Genomic DNA, 15,110 nt, shown 5'->3' with positions numbered 1-15,110 from the left:
AGATTGTAAGTGCTTTGAGCTTCAACATTGTCTGAGAACCCCCTCACTGTCTCTGAATACCCAAACTGATCAATAATAATCATCCTAATTGTCTGTCTTGACCTTACTGCAGCATTGCTTATTGTGTCACTGGCGGGTGACAGATCACATTGACATTTCACATCATGAAAGTAGCTGCATGAATATTTGTATTCTTGGTTCTACATTAGTGAGTTTTTGTTGCAACGTTTTGGTCTGGAAGTAAGAGGCATCTCAAAGAATGTGCTATCTGTGCTTTTGTGGAATCTGCTTTTGTGCTTTGACTTTGGGTTAAGCAATGTAACATGTCCTTGCTGATTTTCCATATTTAATTCAATTAGAATTTCATTGACTCTAGGTTTTACTCTTGAAATATGATCAATGAGCAGAAGGCTATTCAGTCCATTGAGTCTGCCACTCAATGAGATCATAAAATACTGATATTCCTCGATACCACTTTCCTGCCGTTTCCCTATAGCGTTTGATTCTCATACTGTTAAAAATACTCCAGTCTGAGCGTCTTAACTTTTGTACATCCCTCTGCAGGCAGTCTGGCAGTCTCATCACTTGTCTTCCATACCTATTTTTGTGTTTTCTGTAAGCTCGGTAATAGTACGTTCACTTTCATCACTATGTCATTAATATTTATTCGCAACAAGAATGGCCGTGGCATTGATCCGTATGGCAGTTCACTGTTTACAGCTTGCCGACCTGGAAATGACTCCCCCTGTACCAAATGTCTGTTCTCTATTATTTGGTCAATCCCCTATCCATGTTAATATATTTCCCCAAAACTATGTGGTCTTATTAAAAGTCTTATCTGCTTGAAGTGTGATTATTTTTACAAATACCTTTTTGAATGTTACACCCTTTTATTTGTACTACTTGTAATCTCCTCATGGAATTCTTATAAATCTGTCATGCACAATTTCCTGTTTATCAAGCCGTAGTGACTGTGATTGTATTATGTATTTTAAGTGCTCTGCAATTACATCTTTTCTGATAGGCTGTTGCATTTTCCAATAACAGACATTAAGCTAACTGGCCAGTAGTTATCTTTTTTGTCTCCTTTCCTTTCTAAAATAAAGGTACTAGTCATAGAATCCCTGCAGCATGAGAGCAGGCCACTTGGCCCATTGTGTCCAAACTGACTCTCGGAAGAGCATGGCACCCAGATTCAACCAGCTGCCCAGCCCCTGCAACCTTGCATTTCCCATGGCTAATCCACCTAATCTGTGCATGTTTGGATTGTGGGAAGAGACCAGAGCAGCTGGAAGAAACCCACACAGACACGGGGATAAGGTTCAGATTCCTCACAGAAAGTCACCTGTGGATGGGATTGAATCCAGGTCCCTGCCACTGTGAAACAGCATGCTACCCACTGAGCCACCATACTGCCCTGTGGGGCACTGGGACTTTTTGAAAAGCCAAGGATACTGGAGAGATTGTGATCAGTGCATCAACTATCACTATAGCTATTACTTTTAATATCCTAGGATGCAGCACTTCGGGCCCAGGGGACCTAATGGTCTTTAACCCAGTTAGTTTCCCTCATATCTTTTCTTTAGGGATAGTTGTTGTTTTATATCCTGTCCTATCATTTGCCCTTTGATTATGCAGGAATTTTGGAACACTGTCAGTGTCTTTTACTGTGACTGTATTCATTTGTGGGACATGTGTGTCACTGCCTGGCCAGTATTTCTTGCCCATCCTGAGTTGCCTCTTGAGAAGGTGATGGTGAGCTGCCTTCTTGAACCACTGCATTCTTCCTGCTGTGGGTTGACCCGCAGTGCTATTAGGGAGGGAATTCCGGGATTTTGAGGGGAAGGAATGGCAATGTATTTCCAAGTCAAGATGGTGAGGGACTTGGAGGCGGTGGTGTTCCCATATGTCTGCTGCCCTTGTCCTTCTGGATGGAAGTGGTCTTGGGTTTAGAAGGTGCTGTCTGAGGAGCGTTGGTGAATTTCTGCAGTGCATCTTGTAGTTAGTACCCACCGCTGCTACTGAGCATTGCAGATGGAGGGAGTGGATACTTGTAGATGTTGTACTGGCTGCTTTGTCCTGGATGGTGTCAAGCTTCTTGAGTGTTGTTGGAGCTGCACTCATCCAGGCAAGTGGGGGAGTGTTCCATCGCATTCCTGACTTGTGCCTTTTAGATGGCGGACAGGCTTTGAGGAGTCAGGGGGTGAGTTATTTGATGTGATATTCCCAGCATCTGGCCTCCTCATGTGGCCACTATCTTAATGTGATGACCAGTTGAGTTTCTGGTCAATGGTAACGCCCAGCTGAGAGTGAGGGATTCATTGATGGTAACACTATTGAATGTCAAGAGATGGTCAGAGCCTGGCATTTGTGTGGCGCAAATGTCACTTGGTACTTGTCAACCCAAGCCTGGATATTGTCCAGATCTTGTTGCACGTGAACTTGGACTGCTTCAGTGTCTGAGAAGTCAAATGGTGCTGAACATTGTGCAAACATCAGCGAACATCCCCAGTTCTGACCTTATGATGGCGGGAAGGTCATTGATGAAGTAGCCGAAGATGGTTGGGCCGAGGACACTACCCTGAGGAACTCCTGCAGAGATCTTCTGGAGCTGAAATGATTGACTGCCAGCAACCACAACCACCTTCCCATGTGTCAGGTATAAGTCCAACCACCGGTGAGTTTGCCTGTGAAACTCATTGATTCCCATTTTGCTAGGGCACCTTGATGCCACACTCGGTCAGATGCAGCCTTGATGTGAAGGGTTGTCGCTCTCACTTCAGCTCTGGAATTCAGCTCTTTTGTCCACGTTTGAACCAAGGCTGTGATGGGGTCAGGAGCTGAGTGGCCACGGCAGAACCCAAACTGGGCGTAACTGAGTAGGTTATTTCTGAGCAGGTGCTGCCTGATAGCACTGTTGATGACACCTTCCATCACTTTACTGATGATTGAGAGTAGACTAATGGAGCAGTAATTGGCTGGCCTGGTTTTGTCCTGCTTTTTCTGTACAGGACATACTGGGGCAATTTTCTACATTGTCGGGTAGATACCAGTGTTGAAACAAACTAGAACAGCTTGGCTCGGGCAGCAGCAAGTTCTGGAGCACAAATCTTCAGTACTGTTGCTGGAATGTTGCCAGGGCCCATAGCCTTTGCGGTATCCAGTGTCCCTAACCATTTCTTGATATCACATGGAGTGAATTGAATTGACAGAAGACTGGTATCTGCAATAGTGGGGATCACTGGAGGAGGCCGAGTTTGATCACCCATTCAGCGCTTGTGGCTAAAGATTTCTGCAAATGCTTCAGCCTTATGTTTTGCACTGATGTGCTTGGTTCTTCCATCGTTGAGGATGGGGACATTTGTGGTGCCTCCTCCTCCTCCTCCAGTGAGTTGTTTAATTGTCCATTGCCATTCATGACTGGATGTGGCAGGGCTGCAGAACTTAGATCAGATCCATGGTGAGATTGATTAGCTCTGCCTATCACTTGCTGCTTTCGCTATTTGGCATGCAAGTAGTCCTGTTTGGTGGCTTCACCAAGTTGATTCCTCATCTTCAGGTAAGCCTGGTGCTGCTCCTGGCATGCCCTCCTGCACTCTCCATTAAACCAGGATTGATGGTAACGGTTGAGTGAGGGACATACTGAGCCACGAAGGTTGTAGATTGTGCTAGAGTTCAATTCTGCTGCTGTTGATGGCCCACAGCACCTCATGGATGCCCAGCCTTGTGTTGCTAGATCTATGTGAAGTCTGTCCCATTTACTGCAGTGATAGTGCCACACACATGATGGAGGTTGTTCTCAATGTGACGGCGGGACGTTGTTCCACAAGGACTGTGCGATGGTCACTCTTACTGATACTGACATGGACAGATGCAACTGCAGCTGGCAGATTAGTAAGGATGAGGTCAAGTATGTTTTTCCCTCTTGTTGGCTCCCTCACCACGTGCCGCAAACCCAGTCTGGCAGCTGTGTCCTTTAGGATCTGACCAGCTCGATCAGTAGCACTGGTGCTGAGCTACTCTTAGCAGTGGATATTGAAATCCCCCACCCAGAATACATTTTGTGCCCTTGCCATCCTCAGTGCTTCCTCTAAGTGTTGTTCAACATTGCAGAGTACTGATTCAGCAGCTGAGGGAGGACGGTACGTGGTAATCGGCAAGAGCTTTCCTTGGCCATGTTTAACTTGAAGCCATGAGGCTTCATGGGGTCCAGAGTCAATGCTGAGGCCTCCTAGAGCAACACTGTCCTGACTGCACACCACTGTGCCACCACCTCTGCTGGGTCTGTCCTGCCGGTGAGAGAGGACATATCCAGGGATGGTGATGGTGGAGTCTGGGACATTGTGTGAAAGATATTATGACTGTGTCAGACTGTTGATTAACTAATCTGTGAGACAGTTCTCCCAATTTTGGCACTAACCCCCAGATGTTAGTGAGGAGGACTTTGCATGGTCGACAGGGCAGTTTCTGCCATTGTCTTTTCTGGTGCCTAGGTCAATGCTGTGTGATTTATCCAGTTTCATTTCTTTGAGTCTAAGTAGTGGTTGGTCCAACTGAGTGGCTTGCGAGGCCATTTTAGAGGGCAGTTGAGAGTCAAGCTCATTGCTGTGGTCTGGAGTCATATGTGGGCCAGACCAGGTGAGGTTGGCAGATTTCCTCCCTTGAAGGACATTAGTGACAATGGATTCATGGTGATCGGTAGATTCTTAAGTCCAGACTTCTTTTTAAAATTAAACTTCCACCATCGAACCCAGGTCCCCAGAACATTTTCTGGGTTTCTGGATTAATAGGTTAATGATAATACCAGTAGGCCTTGAGGACTCATGCAAAGAATTTATTTAACTCTTCAGCCATTTCCTGGTTCCCCAATATTATTTCTCCAACCTCATTCTCTTAGGGGCTTGTATTAACTTTGGTCTGTCCTCCTTTCTATATATTTAACAAAGTTCCAGTTGCCTGTCCTGATATTATTTGCAAGTCCATCCTCAAAGTTTACCTAATCCCCTTCTTTTTTTGGTTGTTTTCTGCCTTTTAAGAATTTCTCGATCCTCTGGCTTGTGATTAATCTTTGCAACATTATATCTATTCTTTCTTTCCATTTGATAAAAGGATCCCTTTGCCTTGTCATGTAGGATAATACGATACAATGTTTTATTTGTCTTTTCTTGCAATACAGAGTTTTTATAGAACATTACAGCATAGTACAGGCCCTTCGGACCTTGATGTTGTGCCGACCTGTCATACCGATCTTAAGCCCATCTAACCTACACTATTCCATGTGCGTCCATATGCTTGTCCAATGACGACTTAAATGCTCCTAAAGTTGGCGAATCTACCGCCGTTGCAGGCAAAGCGTTCCATTCCCTTACTACTCTCTGAGTAAAGAAACTACCTCTGACATCTGTCCTATATCTTTCACCCCTCAATTTAAAGCTGTGCCCCCTCGTGCTCGCTGTCACCATCCTAGGAAAAAGGCTCTCCCTATCCACCCTATCTAACCCTCTGATTATTTGATATGTTTCAATTAAGTCACCTCTCAACCTTCTTCTCTCTAATGAAAACAGCCTCAAGTCCCTCAGCCTTTCCTCGTAAGACCTTCCCTCCATACCACGCAACCTCCTCGTAAATCTCCTCTGCACCCTTTCCAAAGCTTCCACATCCTTCTTATAATGCGGTGACCAGAAATGTACGCAATACTCCAAGTGCGGCCACACCAGAGTTTTGTACAGCTTCACCATAACCTCTTGGTTCCGGAACTCGATCCCTCTATTAATAAAAGCTAAAACACTGTACGCCTTCTTAACAGCCCTGTCAACCTGGGTGGCAACTTTCAAGGATCTGTGTATATGGACACCGAGATCTCTCTGCCCATCTACACTGCTAAGAATCTTACCATTAGCCCTGTACTTTGCCTTCCGGTTACTCCTACCAAAGTGCATCACCTCACACTTGTCTGCATTAAACTCCATTTGCCACCTCTCAGCCCAGCTCTGCAGCTTATCTATGTCTCTCTGCAACCTACAGCATCCTTCATCACTATCCACAACTCCACCGACCTTAGTGTCATCTGCAAATTTACTAACCCATCCTTCTACGCCCTCATCCAGGTCATTTCTAAAAATGACAAACAGCAGTGGACCCAACACCGACCCTTGCGGTACACCACTAGTAACTGGTCTCCAGGATGAACATTTCCCATCAACTACCACCTTCTGTCTTCTTTCAGCAAGCCAATTTCCAATCCAAACTGCTATATCTCCCACAATTCCCTTCCTCCACATTTTGTACAATAGCCTATCGTGGGGAACCTTATCGAACCTTGCCGAAATCCATATACACCACATCAAACGGCTTACTCTCATCTACCTGTTTGGTCACCTTCTCAAAGAACTCAATAAGGTTTCTGAGGCACAACCTTCCCTTCATAAAATCACATGATACACCAACTTTGGATGCTTGTATGCTTGCTTGTTTGCTGATCAAAATTAAATAAGTGAAACAATTGTACTGAGGTCACCAATCAGCCAGCACATGACCCTTCCTGTGCATTGGCTGCATGGTTACAAGGAGGAAGAATGAAGTGTCTGGTTCAGCTCAGTGAGACAGAAGCTGTATATTTTGGAAGTTTTGGATTTGACCTTTGAACAGGACAGTTCCATTTATGTATCTAAGTTATATTTATTCACTGTTTCACAGTGGAAGGACACAGTGGAAGGATGGCAAAATGGTCAACTCAAGGATGAATCTTGGGGATGTTTACTAATAATTGCACAGTGTTTAGCATCAACAGGAAGATGTCGATAATACTCGGGCTTGGACTGATGAGTGCCAAATAATGTTTGCACCACAGAGGTGCCAGGCAATGATCATCTCTAACAAGAGAGAATCTCACCATCTTCCTTTGTTGAGTTTCAACACTGAAATTCTGTTATCAACTTCATGGGTGTTACTACTGACTTGAACCTGCATGAGATAAGCCATATAAATACTGTGGCTACAAGAGCACGTCTGGGAATCATGTGGTTAGTATCTCCTCTCCTTTCTCCCCAAAGCTTGTCCATCTCTGACAAGGCAAAGTTGGGAGTGTGATGGAATATGATTGCCTGGATGCCGCAGCTCCAGTAACACTCAAGAAGCTTGATGCCATCCATGCTTGATTGGCACCATTTCCATCACCTCAACATTGATGTTTGTCTACTGCTGATAGACAATGGGGGCATTGTGTACCATCTACAAAATGCACTGCAATAACTCATCTGACAGCAGTTCCCACTAGAAAAACAAGGGTAGTTCACCTGTATTGGGTACGTGTGACTACAATAAATCAAATAAATCAGATCAAATGCTGGGCCAGAATCCTGGCCATCCCTATCTATCAGCCTTGTGCAGGGTATCTATCCCAGATGAACACTTGCGGTCCATGAAGTTAGTTCAGTGCCTTTGCAACAGTGATAATGTGTGACCAATGTATGCTGGCCTTGCGCAGGACCAACATAGAGCCATACAAATGATATAAACCAGAAGGGAGCCATTCAGCGATCTTTGTCCATGCTGACCCATAGACATCTGATGCCTTTTTTAATCCCAAATTGTTACAAACGTACATGGACCTGCAGCACTTAAAGTGCAGATCCAGGTACTTCTTAAAAGAGTTTAGAATCTCTTAGTCCACCACCAATTCAGGCAGCAAATTCCTGACACCCATCACCCTCTGCATAAAACGGATTTTCCCACATCCCCTCTAACCCTTCTGCCACTTAGCTTGACTCTGTAACTGCTGATTTTTGAATTCCCTGCCAAGGGAAGCAGCTTCCTCCTGTCTACACTAACTCTACCCTATCTCTGCCCTTCACTGTTTTGTATACCTCAATCATGTCATCCCTCAGACTTTTCTGTTCCAAGGAAAACAGCCTCAGATTTACAATTCTCCAGCTTTGGCAATATTTGAGTAAATCTTTTCTGCACTGTCTCCAGAGTTATTATATACTTCCTGGATTGTGATGAACACAACTGCACACACTACTCCAGTTGTGGCATCATCAGTATCCTGTACAGTTTTATCATGATGTCCTTACTTTGGTAATCTACACTTTTCCCAATGAGGCAAAGCATTCCCTGTGCCTTCCTCAGAACATTACTGACCTGTAGTGCTACCTTTAGGAACCTGTTCACTTCCATGCTTAGATCCCCCACTTCATCTACCCCTCTCAGTATGTTCCTATTTATTGTGTATTCCCTTTATGTCCTCATGAAAAGAAATGCATCACACTTGTCAGAGTTGTGCTCCATCTGTCGCTTTCCTGCCTTCTCCGCCAACCCATCTAATATCATTTTGGAACTTGGAGCTATCCTCTGTCCTATCCACCTTACATCCAATTTTTCAGTTGTCTGCCAATTTACCAATTGTGCCCCCCATGTTCAAGTCTGAATCGTTCATCTATAAAATAAATTAAAGGGGCCCCAAAATCAAGCCCTGTGAAACACCAATGGAAATTGCTTTCCGTTCATAAGCACAGCCATGAACAATTACCCTTGTTTCCTGCCACTAAGCCGATTAGTCAACACATTACTCCGTATCCCATGACCCATGAGCTTTCACTTTTTTGCACTTCTCAGGTGGGACGTTATCATTTGCTTTGCTAAAATCCATGTCGACAAATTCATTGCGCAACCCTCATCGATCCTCCTTGCCACTTTCTTAAAGAATTCAACTAAATTTGTAAGTAATGACCTTACCTTGACAAAGCCGTGCTGACTATCCATGACTAGTCCATGCCTTTCTCAGTTAGTTTATTTGATCTCTCAGATCGATTTTAAAATTTTCCCACCACTAACATAAGACAAGCAGGCTTTTAATTGTTTGGCATTTCCTTCGTACCCTTTATAAACAATGGAACCACATTTATATTCCTTCTCTAATTGATTTAAAACAAAATTTGCCCTGAGGATGATTAGTTTAGTCTTGCATGTGCTGGTGCTACCCTCCTAATGGAGGAAGGGGGACTTTTCATCCAAATTCCCTACTTGTTTCCTTTGTTTTAATTTTCTTTTCTTGTAAATATTTCACCCAGTTCCCTTTTAAGTGAAGCACTAGATTTTGCTTGAATAGTCACTTGCAGTAAAAGCATTCCCTATTCCATTATATGGAAACTTTTCCTCTAACTTTCCCATCATTGTTGTGTGAACAAATCCTGGCCTGAATCACAAGAAACAAACTGTGTCTCTTCAGAATTTTTTTTTGTTTGTTAGGGGTCTTACCTCATGAAAAAACAAAAATCAAGCTCTGTTTTTCTGAAACTGGAACAGCAACATTAGAAGCTGCAAGTTCTTCAGTATGTTTGGGAGATCTAGAGTGAATTGTCCCGGTAACCAGATGTTCCACAACATGGTTCTGTACTAGTGACCATTGGCCTTGAGATTGGTCTCATCTGTCCAGTATTGGAGAATCAGCCTTTGCCTGCTAGAATAGACCAATCATAAAGTCACCAATTGTAAGAGATGCAGTGTTTACCTTCCCTGCATTTGACCTTACTATTGAAATTTTTTTTACAATTATGTGGCTTCTGTCAGATGCTAGTAACTATTTGGAGCCACAGGTGAGAGCTGGTGAAGGTGAGGATGAACCCAGCATGAGCTGCTCAAAAAAAACGTGAATCAAACAATTTTTTTTGCCCTCTCTCTTAGTCACTCCAAATCCTCTTGAAGCATCTTTGTATCTTCCTCTCAATTCTCATTTCCAACCAGTGATGTGATTTGTCAGTCACGGTGTTTTTCTGTAAATATGCCCATCTTCATCCTTTGTCCCCATCCACAGATTAGCACATTTAATATGAAGAACATAATATGAAAAACATATAAACCACATCAGATGAATTTCCCTCTTCAACACTTCTGATAGCTGATAAATAGAGGCCTTCTAATGGGCATTAACATGTTGTGTCAGCATTGCTTGACTGATGCTTAAGGTTGCGGTGGTAATTAGTCTTTCTGCATTAAATATACTTTCAATATTAGAAACTTAAGTGATTGACTACTTCATTGGAACCTAATACAATTATCAGTGTTCTTTTTTTTGACAGTGCTGATTGATTGGATTTATTAAATGGAAATGTACAGTGTTGCTTTCAAATGGTGATAATTTCTTAATGGAATTTCACGTGCAGGCACTCAGACATGAACTAATGGATAAGGAGGAGACAATCATAACTGCTTTGGATTCAGCCCATAGAAGGGCCAGAGGAGTCGCGCTGACACCTTCATGTTTAAACAGGTCAGCCACTTAATCTATTGCAGGAACAACCACTTTTCTGCAGAACACTTGGCTTTATAGAGCAGTAAGAGATTAGAAATCAAGTAATGCTAAACTGGAGAGTGAGAAATAATGCAGGGACTCGTATGTTATTGAAAGAAACATGTTACAGCGCATGACAGAAGATTCTGTGACAGTTACTTAGAATTGTATGTTGTGGGAACAATTGAAAATGTTTCCACTCACCTAGTGATTATGGTAACTTCAAATTATTAGAAAATTTATAGATCAGCATCTTGAAATATGTTTTTTTTTCATTTTCACAAAACGTTACATGACTTTACGTTCTGCAATGTGTTCTTAATTACCATATTCAAAAGCAAAAAGCATGTGTTTACTGTCCTACCATATTTTGGTGATGTATTGATGTGTCTCATTTTCAGAGGACACTTTTCTGCGTGCCAGTAGATGTATATCAGCCATACCAAAATGCTGCCTTTGCCTGAGACAGGGAAGATGAAATGACTTTGGGGAAATGGAGAATCATTCATGAATCCAGTTATTTTCTGATCTGACAGCTTTGTGGCATCTGAATGGATAACAATTTGATCTGGTAATCTCAATTGATAGAGTGCAAATGTGTAGTGATGCATTTTGGGAGCTCTGGTAAGTGAAAGATGTTCACAATGACTAGTAGATCCCTAGAGAGCACTGAGAAACAAAGGGACCTTGATGTCCAAAAGCAAGAGTTCATGCCTTCTGCTTCTGGCCTTTCAGGCAATGTTGGATCCAACACTCCACTGAGCCTTAGATCCCATGAGCTCTTGTTTTGTTGACCAGTCTGCTATCACTGACCTTATCAAAAACATATAGACCACATCAGATGAATTTCCCTCTTCAACACTTCTGATATCTCCTCAATAAAAATTAGATAAAATTTGCAAACCATGGCATTACCTCAACAAAGCCATGCTGACTATCCCCGAACATTCCATGTTTCTCCAAGTGCAGCGACATTTTGTCCCTTAAAATTCTTTCTGATAACTTCCCTACCACCAAGGTTAGACTGGCTTGTAACTTCTGGATCTGTCCTTTCTTCTTTTATATAAAAGTATGAGCGGTCCTCTGGCACCTTAGCTGTGGCCAGAAATGACTTGAAAAATCTTTGCCAGGACCTTTGATATCTCCTCCCCTGCTTCATAAAGTCATGCAGTATAGAAACAGGCTCACTTGATCAACATCAATGCCAACTAACAAACATCAAACTACTGATCCCATTTACCTGCACTGAGTCATTACCTACCATACCCTGGCCCTTTAAATGCTCATCTGTTGCTTCTTTAATATTGCAAGCGTATCTGCCTTCTCCACCTTGTCAGGCAGCATATTACATGTTTGTATCACTTTTGGTGAAAACACTTGCCTCAGATCCCCTCTAAATAGCTGACAGTTCACCTGAAATCTATGCCCCCTGACTTAAACTCGTCTACTGGTTCTCACAATCAATCTATGCCTCCTCATAATTTTGTATACGTCGATCAGATTTCCCCTCAGCCTCCTCTGCTGCATGGAAAACGCACTTAGCCTACCAGTTTCTCCTCATAAAACTTGCATTCAATCACAAAACAACACCCTGAAACATATACTATCAACCAACCAGGCCAACATCTCTGTCTCCGGCTTGCTACAGTGTTCCAGTGAAGCCCAGCACAAGCAGACAGAACAACACCTCATTTTCTACTTGGGGACCTGACAGCCCTCCAGACTTAATATTGAGTTCTGCAATTTTAGGGCCTAAACTCTCCCATATCCCAGCGCCCCCACCCCACACACCAGGCTTTGTTACCACGCAGCCTGCCACTACACACTCCCTGTTGTTAGTGACTAACAGTCCCCATTGACAACTTCCCAGCCTGATCGTTAGCAACTCCTTTATCTGTCCACCTGTCTTTCTCTCTCTTTGGGCTCTATCCTATTGTTGACTCCCTCCCCACCCTCCTCCCTATTTTCGGCATAGAAACTGATGTTTTCCCAGCCACCATCAGTTCTGAGGAAGGGTCACCGGACTGGAAATGTAAACTCTGTTTTTTCCTCCAACATATGTTGCCACACCTGCTGAGCTTTTCCAGCAACTTTGTTTTTGTTCGTCGTTTACAGCATCCGCAGTTCTTGTGGTTTTTATCACTAAACCTGTCAGACTCATCAATGCTCTCTAATGCTCCAACTTGTTGCTCAAATTGCTCCAATAAGAGGCACCTGCTGTACACATGGTCATGCAAACCAGCAGGAGCACTCAGCATTTGACATGTAGCGTAGGATGCACCAATCATGGGTCAGATCTTAATTCCAGGCATACCTTAACTCAACAGAACACGGATCTTTGCTTTTAATTTACTCATTCTCCTGCTTAATTGTCGGGGACAAAAACCGGTGTTCACTCTCAGGTCTCTGCTGGTATGCCTGCTTTTCAGGGAGAGCCTTATCTCACCCACTCCTCTCAATAACATTCTCTGACTGTCACTGGGCCAACCCTCTGCTCTCAGTAACACTGTCTGCCCGTCACAGGGCCCTCACCCCCTCCTCTCAGTAATACTGCCCGTCACAGGGCCCTCGCCCCCTCCTCTCAGTAACACTGCCCGTCACAGGGACATCACCCACTCCTCTCAGTAATACTGCTTGCCACAGGGCCCTCACCTGCTCCTCTCAGTTATGCACTGACTGACTGTCACAGGGCCCTCACCCCCTCCCCTCAGTAACACACTCCGTCACAGTGCCCTCAGACTGTCACAGAGCGCTCACCGCTCCGCTCAGTCACACTGCCAGTTACAGGGCCCTCACGCGCTCCTCTCAGTAACACTGCCTGTCACAGAACCCTCACGCGATCCTCTCAGTAACACTGTCCATCACAGGGCCCTCACCCACTCCTCTCAGTAATACTGTCTGCCACAGGGCCCTCACCTGCTCCTCTCCGTTACACTGACTGACTGTCACAGGGCCCTCACCCCCTCCTCTCTTTAACACACTCCGCCACCGTGCCCTCACCCCCTCCTTTCAGTAACACTGCCAGTCACAGGATCCTCACCCGCTCCTCTCAGTAACATTGACTGACTGCACAGGGCCCTCACCCCCTCCTCTCAGTAACACTGACTGCCTGTCACAGGGTGCTCACCCGTTGCCCTCAGTAACACTGACAGACTGTCACAGGGCCCTCACCCGCTCCTCTCAGTAACACTGCCCATCACAGGGCCGTCACCCGCTCCTCTCAGTAACACTGCCCGTCACAGGGACCTTAGCCGTTCCTCTGAGTAAGACTGCCTGTCGCAGGGCCCTCACCCACTCCTCTCAGTAACACGGCCCGTCACAGGGCCCTCAACTGCTCCTCTTGGTAACTCTGACTATCTCCCGGCCCTAAACCCCTCCTCTCAGAATCACTGACTGACTGTCACAGGCCTCTCACTCCCTCCTCTCAGTAACACTGCCTGTCACAGAGCCCTCATCCGCTGTTCTGAGTGACACTGGCTGACTGTCACAGTGCCCTTACCTTGCCCACTTATCTGAATTAGAGATAATATCAATGTGGTTGCTTTATCAAGAACAAATACGGAGAGAAATTAATGTCACAATCAAAGTGAACTTGATTAGTAAGAGAATGTGATGGAATGTCTTTATTTATTTAATATAAGTATGTTATGACTGATTTTATGACCTGAAGTCACAGCCGTATTCAATCAGCTTCCCTGTCTATATTTGCAACTCATTGATATAAAGTATTTAGTGACGTTCAAAATTGATCCCAATGTTTCCTAATCAGATTTTTTGAAAAGCCAGTGCCAGACTTTGTGAATAACAATACCTGACACCAGGTTTATAGCTAAAACAAAAGATTTTACAGTTTATGAACAATATAGTATCTTTTTTAAAAAAAGTTAAGCAAAAAGGTATTCTGACGAACGCCTATGACTTAAACATCATCTTCTTTGATTCTAGCCCCAATTCTAGCAAAGACAGAAAGACACACAAACAGATATAATTAAGGAATGTATCAAAGGGAAAAAACTAAATCAAGTGTAACTGGCCAGTTTACTTAACCAGACTGCATGATCTTTAAAATGGAAAGAACTGTGGATGCTGTAAATCAGGAACAAAAACAAAGCTGCTGGAAAAGCTCAGCAGGTCCAGCAGCATCTGTGAAGGAAAAAAAGAAGTAAGATTTCAGATCTGTCAACCCTTCTTCTGATCAGCTCTGAGGAAGGGCCACCAGGTCTGACATCGTACCTCTTTTTTGCCTTCACAGATGTTTTCAGACCTGCTGAGCTTTTCCAGAAATTTTGTTTTTGTCCATCATCTAAAATCTCACAGTCAGATGAGATTGTATGTTAAGTTAAAATCTGAACAATCTACAGATGCTGTAAATCAGAAACAAAAACAGAAGTTGCTGTAAAAAACCAGCAGATCTGGCAGCATCTATGGAGAGAAAACAGAGTTAACATTTTGGGTCGTATTACCTTTCCTCAGAATTCCTTATTTCTAAGTGTCACAGGATCTGAAATGTTAATTCTAACTTCTGTCCATAGATGCTGCCAGACTCGCTGAGCATTTCCAGTAATTTCTGAGCTTCTGTCTTGGTTTCTGAAAACATTGAGCTATGCAAATACCTTTCAGTAGGCTTTGGGGGATATTTAATTATTACTTGTAACAGAGGACCTCTTAACTTAGAATAAGTTGATAATGGGAGGACAACCAGTTGGCAATCAAACGTCTGTCCTGTAGCTTTTGCAGGGACAATCCTTCTGATTTAAAGACAGTTCAATATTGGTTTCTCTTTGCTAGTGACTCATCAACAGAGTTTTCTTGGAAGAAG

The 15,110-nt window shown here is 43.7% G+C and overlaps 2 pseudogenes; both read left to right on the top strand.

The window, feature by feature from the left end:
• The window catches only part of LOC132209057 (utrophin-like), a 154,958-nt pseudogene that overhangs the window by 135,483 nt on the left and 4,365 nt on the right, over positions 1 to 15,110 (top strand).
• The window catches only part of LOC132209067 (utrophin-like), a 90,433-nt pseudogene continuing 86,219 nt past the window's right edge, over positions 10,897 to 15,110 (top strand).

The sequence above is a fragment of the Stegostoma tigrinum genome, unplaced genomic scaffold (assembly GCF_030684315.1).
Source record: "Stegostoma tigrinum isolate sSteTig4 unplaced genomic scaffold, sSteTig4.hap1 scaffold_64, whole genome shotgun sequence".
NCBI classification, from domain to species: domain Eukaryota; kingdom Metazoa; phylum Chordata; class Chondrichthyes; order Orectolobiformes; family Stegostomatidae; genus Stegostoma; species Stegostoma tigrinum.
Note: the sequence above shows the minus strand (reverse complement) of the source record. Positions and strands in the feature narration are given on the sequence as shown.